General features: G+C 38.7%; 1 pseudogene; it reads right to left on the bottom strand.

Moving 5' to 3' along the window:
- Nucleotides 1-406: 406 nt before the first annotated feature.
- LOC129877906 (5S ribosomal RNA) lies at nt 407-527 on the bottom strand (annotated as a pseudogene).
- Nucleotides 528-8,036: the final 7,509 nt, after the last annotated feature.

Below are 8,036 nucleotides of genomic sequence, written 5' to 3'. Positions count from 1 at the left end.
CCTAGTCTATTTGTTGGCACTCAAGTCACGTAGCAATTTATTCAAAGCCACCTTTTATTTATCCTAGTCAATAGTCAGCCAGTGTGTTTAGTCATTTCCAATTCTCTATTTGGGAGTACTTATATTTCGACGACACGTGTCTCAAACTTTGTCATAACACTATCTTTACCCAGTGGATACTACTTATTCCTCTTAATAGACTCGCAACACATCAATGATTTTGTAGGTCTACCTTCCTCATCATTGAGGGGTCTTTATATTTTCCACGGTTGGACCACATATCCAAAATACTTCTTTACACCAATAATGCAATACAAGGCTAATGTATATATATATATCCATATCATCTCATACCACAGCCACGATGCTTTACAGGCCCAATATATACATATGTTCATAGCATCTCATATCCCAGCCGCACAGGGCTTCCCAAGGGGTTACCCATCCTAGTGCTACTTTTGCCCAATCACGTTTAACTTTGGAGTTCTAATGGGATCTGGTGTGTTAGTGCTGGTATGATCGCATCCTGCCCCATGGGGCGCATAGCTACAGAAGAAGATGATGACCCAGCAGCTGATCTAGTAGGCCAAGTTGCACCGCCCAAGTTACCCTTATATTCTTATTACACGGACCACATCCTATCTTTAGCCACTTTCTCACTAGGCTTTACTTATTTTCATAATGATCCTCATTATATTCACGTGATATCCTGTTTGCATTCAATTCCATAGTATAACACTTCTTAACCTTCCTCACGCTTCCTACTATAGACTAATTAGACTCGGTGAGGTAAACACACTTTACTTTTGTCTAGATCACCCCTAGTCCCTCCAGTCTTTTCTAGATTCTTTTTCTATGACAATACTGACCTCCTCATTACTATTACCATCACTTTAGTGATTAACTTATTTCTCGAGGTCAGCCATACTCGTAGTTTAGTCAAATCTCATTCTTATTATGAACAACGCATACTACAACCCTATTTTACATTCTCCTTTTAGTTTTAGGAAACTTTGGGCAGAGTTTCCTCTGTATTTCTTACTATTTCAATACCTGCACGCAGAAAATTCGAATAGTGCCCATAGGGCACACATATATATAGTCATATCATCTCATATAGCAGCCACACAGGGCGCTCAATATCAACAGTATGAAAATGGACTTACCTCATATGTCCACTCAAACTGCACCTATCATACTGCCCTGTCTATGTCTCTTTTTAATTTTTAACTTTACACGTCTATCATATCTCAATACCTCACCTGTGTGCTTTATAACTTGCAATATTGTCAGTCACTTTCTTCTATCGATATTGTCTTTTTGCTGAAACCATAGGTTAATATGATGAATTTCATTCCCTATGACTCGGCTCTATCGCACGATCTTAGATATGAAAGAAAGGTAACATCCTAAATGTCCTATAGCCTCCTGTCTATAGATGTGGTGCACAACACACTGATAAAAAAGACTCTACTAGACACGGTCTGTAGACACTCCAAGGATGAACTGCTTTGATACCATTTCTGTCATGACCTAACTCCGTAGGCCGTGACTGGTGCCCGATTTGGGCACCCATATGTACCCTAGTCCCACAAGCCTAAAATACATATACAGAACCTATAACACAAGTCTACAGACCTCTACAAAACACTAGCCTAGTCATATGATGGGACAGGGCCCCATCATACCCCTGAATAAACAAACATATATATATATCAAATAACTAGTATCAAAAGTTAGGCTCTGGAATAGTGGAGCACTTCTAACATCGCTGAGTGAAAACCCTAAGCTGGCGGATCTCCAAAATTAACATTTGTACCTATAGGCATGAAATGCAGCCCCCCCCACTAAAGAAAGGGGGGTCAGTACGACATATGTACTGAGTATGTAAAGCATAGACAGTAACAAGTAAAGTCATTACCAGAACAGAAGGTGCAAAAGTGAGCTAAATATCCAGAATACCAAAATGTTGTTCATAACTATAGATAATGTATGCAGAAAACATATGCTATATCCGGCCTAATTATGGGACGCAGCGAACAAAACGTGGTCGTCACCCCATCACTGGCGCCACAGCACAACATATATCAAGAGTAGGGAATATCTCCTTAACAGATCATATCATATCAGATAGTCATATCTGATTATATCATATCATATGTGTACTTGGCACATCATAACTCCATAAATCCCATGTACAGGTCGTACCTGCCCCCTTATGTTAGGGCACAGTGAACAATGCAGAGAAGTATGCACGATATCAAAACCTGGCCCGAGCTCGGTGAATGAAGCATTGAGGCATCCACGAGTGGAGTAGTGAGAAACTATATGCAATTTAAAATACAAAACATTTCTAGAGACTCGATAGCATAACTTCGATGATAAGTCATATAAAAGAAATTGAGCAATAAACATAGTGCATGTCTTTCAAATGTCGTGATGGTCTATGTCAAAATAGTCTATCTGAAATCATTTCTATATTTCAAAATATTATGGGGCTCAATGGAATAATTAAAATAAGCTATCATTCAAAATCACGACAAGAATCATATCAAGTACCTTTCGAAAGTTACCATTGATTATATCAAAATAGAACTTCTGGAATCATATACACATATCAAAACATAATAAAATATCTTTTGGGAATCAAGAGGTTGGCCATCCTAGTGGATCTAATAATAGGATCTTTCTTGGAATCATATAAAAGTCATATATTTGTTTCATAAAGACCAAGTCAAAAAGAAATATTAGCTTTACATACTTATGTCAAACATGCCAAAGGGAAGTATAAGCCTTACATACTTATGCCAAAAAACATGCCAAGAGAAGGAAATGTTAGCTTTACATACCTCTTACGGATTATTCTTAACACGCTCACCTCGTCATCTCTTGAACCTATTTAACATGAAAGTAATTCTAAGGTTAGTGACCTTCGATTTCCCAGCTTGTAATTCTACCACCAATTATCGATAGGAACCAATCCCTTATTCATTTCCTCAAACTAGTTCTAGTTTCTTAGTTAGGTAAGGAGTTAACGAAATCGGGTAGCACCTCCCCTATAACATGCCCTATCCAAATTTCCAATTAGATCCCTAATTACAAAAGACAACCAACAACAACAACCTGTATCTCATATACAAATAAAACATGGCAACATTACACAACATAAGCTCCAAACAACTTGTTGAAAATTACGATACCAAAATAGTATTTCTAGTCTTTCTTTCGCAAAACCTTTAATTGTACGAAATGGGGGGTCATGTGGATGCAACCAGAAGACCACACACACCACCACACACCTTCAGCAGCACACCACAAGCACAATACCTTGCTTCGACTATAATTTAACTATAGCGACTTCAGTTTAGTTTGTTTCCAACGTCGAGCATTTCTATGACATTCTTACACTTCAAGTAGAATACAAGGTTTTTAATACACCCTATAACAACACCATAAACTTCAAATTGGAAGGAGAAAGCTTATCTTACCCGAATTTGGCCAAACCTTGCCAAATTGCGCCTTAGAAATCTTTTAACGTGCTAAAATGAAGTGGACTGTCTGTGTCCCTTCTTCGCTGCCCCAAATTGTAATTTTATGCTATTAAACATCATTATACAACCGTGGTATACCTTAAATAATTAATTCACAGAACAAAAGTCGGAGGCTCACCTCCTAAGGGCAAAACCCGTAGCTCCCTCCTCTTGTTCCTAGAGTTTTCCTTTCAACTTTCTCTTGTTTGTTCCAAGTGTAAAGCTGAAGTTATGGTTTCATAGACATTGTAAGATATATATATACATCTCCACGTGCTTTAGGAATACCATATATAATTAATTCACGGAGAGAAAATTAGAAACTTACCTTAGTTCCTCTTAAACCGTGGCTTCTCTCTTTTCTCTCTACATTTTTCCTCTCTTATGTTTGCTGAAATTTTTGGATGGAGTGAGTTAATAGTCATCATAAGACATATATATGTAACTATTTAAAAGGTTCCACGTGGCATCCCCCTAGGGGTGACACGTGGCAGTCTCCTAGGGTGCCACCTCAACCCATACGACCAATCACATGCTGCCATATGGCAGTGGAGTCCACCCCAAGCTGCTGCATCACCTACTTGAGCCTAAGTAGATGCATCACCTGCTTTTCCAAGTAGGTGCATCACATCCTTGCTTCGAGTAGGCGCGTCGTTTCCTTATTTCTCTTTCGTGGGTTCATAATCTCGTCTTACTTCAAGAGCCTATGCATTCCTTGCTACTAAAATGTGACGTGTACTCAAGTAGCTTAAGTGTGTAGGACTTCAAAGTTGGTAGCTTACGCAAGTAAGTCGAGTCCTATGACTTGTTATTTTAGCCTCCAACTCATTTCAAATCTTTATAGACCTATTTCCAAACTTCAATCTTATGGGGCGTCACACCCTCCCTTCCGTAGAGTTATTTAGTCATGTTATAGATACTCTGGGCACAAGACAACTTTCAAGAAGATTAAGAAAACATTCTGAAGCACAAAGGTACGGGGTATAACAGCATATCTGACCACTACCTTATAGAGGTACAGAGGATGTTTTCGAAATACCCTCGACTCAAGTGAATCAAACCCAGGAAAAAGGAAGAAAATAATGAAGAAATCATAAAAGAGAGAACAAAAACAACAACAACAACAAATAAAATGATAAGCAAAATATAATAAGAAACGAATGGAAATATCTAAAAGGGCACGACCAATGACCTGTACTATACCTCTACACGGCAAGACAAGACTCTACCCCTACTAGCCTTCTATCGAAATAAGCAACCTCCACTTTTTTCTATCTAGAGTTATGTCCTAGGTGATATAAAGTCACGCCATATTATGACGAATCACCTCGCCCTAATACTTTTTTGGGCTACCCCTACCCCATCGCATTCCTCCTGCATCCAACTTTTTGCACCTCCTATACACATGCCCAAACCATCTTAGTCGTATTTCCCTCATCTTGTCCACCACCAGAACCACTCCCATCTTCTCTCAAATAACCTCATTCCTAATTTTATCACTCTTATTATTCCCATACATCCATCTCAACATCCTCAATTTTGTGACATGCATCTTCTAAATATGAGAGTTCTTGACTGGCCAACACTCTATCCCATACAACAAGAATGGTCTAACCATCATTCGGTAGAACTTACCTTTAAGTTTATGTGGTACCTTCTTGTCACACAAGAATCCAGAGGCAAGCCTCCATTTTATCCAAGCAGTCCCAATATGATATGCGACATCATCATTGATATCCCCACTACTCTGGATGACGGACCCAAGATATTAAAAAAATCTCTTGGGAATACTCTGTGAGGTAAGCCTAACTACTACGGTCGGATCAGCCCACGCCACACTAAATTTGCACGCCAAATACTCTGTTTTGGTTTTGCTCAATCTAAACCCTTTGGACTCTAGAGTTTTTCTCCACACCTCAAACCTATTATTAACTCTATCTCGAGTCTAAGTTAATCAGTACTATGTCATCCACAAATATCATACACTATGAAACCTCATCCTAAATATGCCACATTAGCTCATCCATCACCACAACAAATAAGAGAGGGCTTAGAACAGATCCTTGATGTAGACCTATCTCTAATAGTAAGGGATATGATTCCCTCCCCCCACCATTCTAATTTGAGTCTTGAATCAATTATACATGTCCTTTATTGCCTTAATATACACCATTAGGAGACCTTTCGCCTCCAAATACCCCTAAAGAACCTCTCTCGGAACTTTGTCATAAGCCTTCTCCAAATCAATAAACATCATATGCAAGTCCCTCATCCTTTCTCTATATTTCTCCACCAGTTTTTGCATAAGGTGGATTACTTTAGTAGTTGATCTCCCCAGAATGAATCCAAATTGATTATCATAAATAGATACTCCTCCCCTCACCCTCATCTCCACCACTCTCTCCCAAACGTTCATAGTGTGGCTTAGCAATTTAATACCCCTGTAATTATTACAATTCTGGATATCACCTTTGTTCTTGTAAAATGGGACCATTTTGCTCCACCTCTATTTGTTAGGCATTTTATCCATCTTAAAAATAACATTAAACAATCTAGTTAACCACTCCATCCCCGCCTTATCAGTGGTCTTTCAAAATTCCACTAAAATCTCATCTGGTCCGATCGCTCATCCCCTGCTCAGCCTACTAGCACCAAGCCTTAACTCAACCTTAAAACACCTACAGTACCTAAAATTCTGATGACTTTAGAGTGCACCAGCCTACCCAGCACAATGTCTATCTCCCTTTCTTCATTTAAGAGTTTGTGGAAGTTTATTTTCCACCTTTGCTTAATGGTGGTCTCATCTACCATTACATTGACTTCCTCATTCTTGATGCACTTTGCTTGATCCAAGATGCGAGCTTTTCATTCTTTCTCTTTGGAAAGCCTATACAATCTCTTATTCCCACCTTTGTCCCCTAGCTTGACATACAAGCGTTCAAATATTGTCGTCTTAGCAGTTGTGACTGCCGACTTCACTTCTGTCTTTGTTATCTTATACCTTTTATTAAGCATACCCTTTTCATCCTCATCTATTCATTCTATCCACTTAGTATAGGCAACCTTCTTAGCTTCCACTATGCCTCAGACTTCTTCGCTCTACCCCCTATCTCCTTTCCGACCATCTATGTTTCCTCTCGAAACCCCTAAAACCTCTGTTGTTGCTTCTCTAATGCAACTAGACGTTCTATCCCATATGTAGTTCACATCCCCACTACTACTCCAAGCCCCTATACCAATCAACTTCTCCCCTACTCTAGAGAAAGGGTGGGGGTAAAACTACCTCATCTAATCCTTGGTTTGTCAAAAAGAGTCTTCCTCTTTCTATCCCTCTTAATTTTTAAATCCATCACCAAAAGCCTATGTCGGGTCATAAGATTCTCACTCGGATAAACCTTACAGTCCAAACAAAGACCTCTATCACCCTTCCTCAGAAGTAGGAAATAGATTTGGGTTTTAGCTATCATGCTACGAAAGGTAAACAAATAATCTTCCCACTTCAAAAAACACGATTTAGCAAAAATTAACTCAAAGGCTTTAGCAGACTCTAGGAGTGACGCTCTACCTGTAATCCTATCCCCAAAACCAAAGCCTCTGTGAACATCATTAAAGCCATTAGAGGTTGCACCAATTTTTCCATTTGAATCTCCACTAATTAAAGTCTTCTTGGTGGTCAGTATACCTCTTACTACCTCATCCAAATCATCCCAAATGAGCCTTTTGACCTCCTCTTCTAGGTCCACTTGAGGCGTATAAACACTTATAACATTCACACTCAGCCCATCTACCACTAGCTTAATCGTCATGATCATATCATTGATCCTCCTAACCTCCACAGACTCTCTAAGGTCCCCATCTACTAAAATACCTACTCCATTTCTATCCCTCGAGCTTCCTTCCTACCACAACTTAAATCCGTTAACATCTCGAGCCTTGGAACCTACCCACCTAGTCCTTTCGACAGGAGCTATATTAATCTTCCTCTTTTTTAGAATATTTACTAGTTGTATGGACTTCCTCAATAGTGCCACAATGTTCCACGATTCTATTCTCAACTTAGGAGGGCTCGTATACCTACTACCACTACTACCCCTTGCCGCTGGCCCCAACTAAAGCCGTAGTCTACTATCAGTCACCAAAGAAACCAAAACTGAAGTAAACTACAAAGGAATATACTATGGAAAACTAGGAAGTGAAACAATAAGCAAGAACGATGAATGAAGCACACAATGAAGTAACAAAAATCACAAGCAATTCAATATACTTACAAAAATAATATCAAAGGATGTACTGGACTAAAGAAATCAATTTAAGTAAACTTGAAATACAAAATAAAAATCAAGCAACCTACTACAAGTTTGTCAGTTAATATTTAATAAAAATGATAATCACCTACTAATTTGGATACAAACAATAATACAAAAAAATAAATTGAATAAAATTAATAACACATAACAAAAAATAATCAATGTTTTGGCCGGAGTAACAATAAAGAACAATTACCTC

This window comes from Solanum dulcamara, chromosome 12, assembly GCF_947179165.1.
Source record: "Solanum dulcamara chromosome 12, daSolDulc1.2, whole genome shotgun sequence".
Classification (NCBI taxonomy): domain Eukaryota; kingdom Viridiplantae; phylum Streptophyta; class Magnoliopsida; order Solanales; family Solanaceae; genus Solanum; species Solanum dulcamara.
The sequence above is the reverse complement of the archived record's forward strand: the minus strand, read 5'-3'. Positions and strand labels throughout refer to the sequence as shown.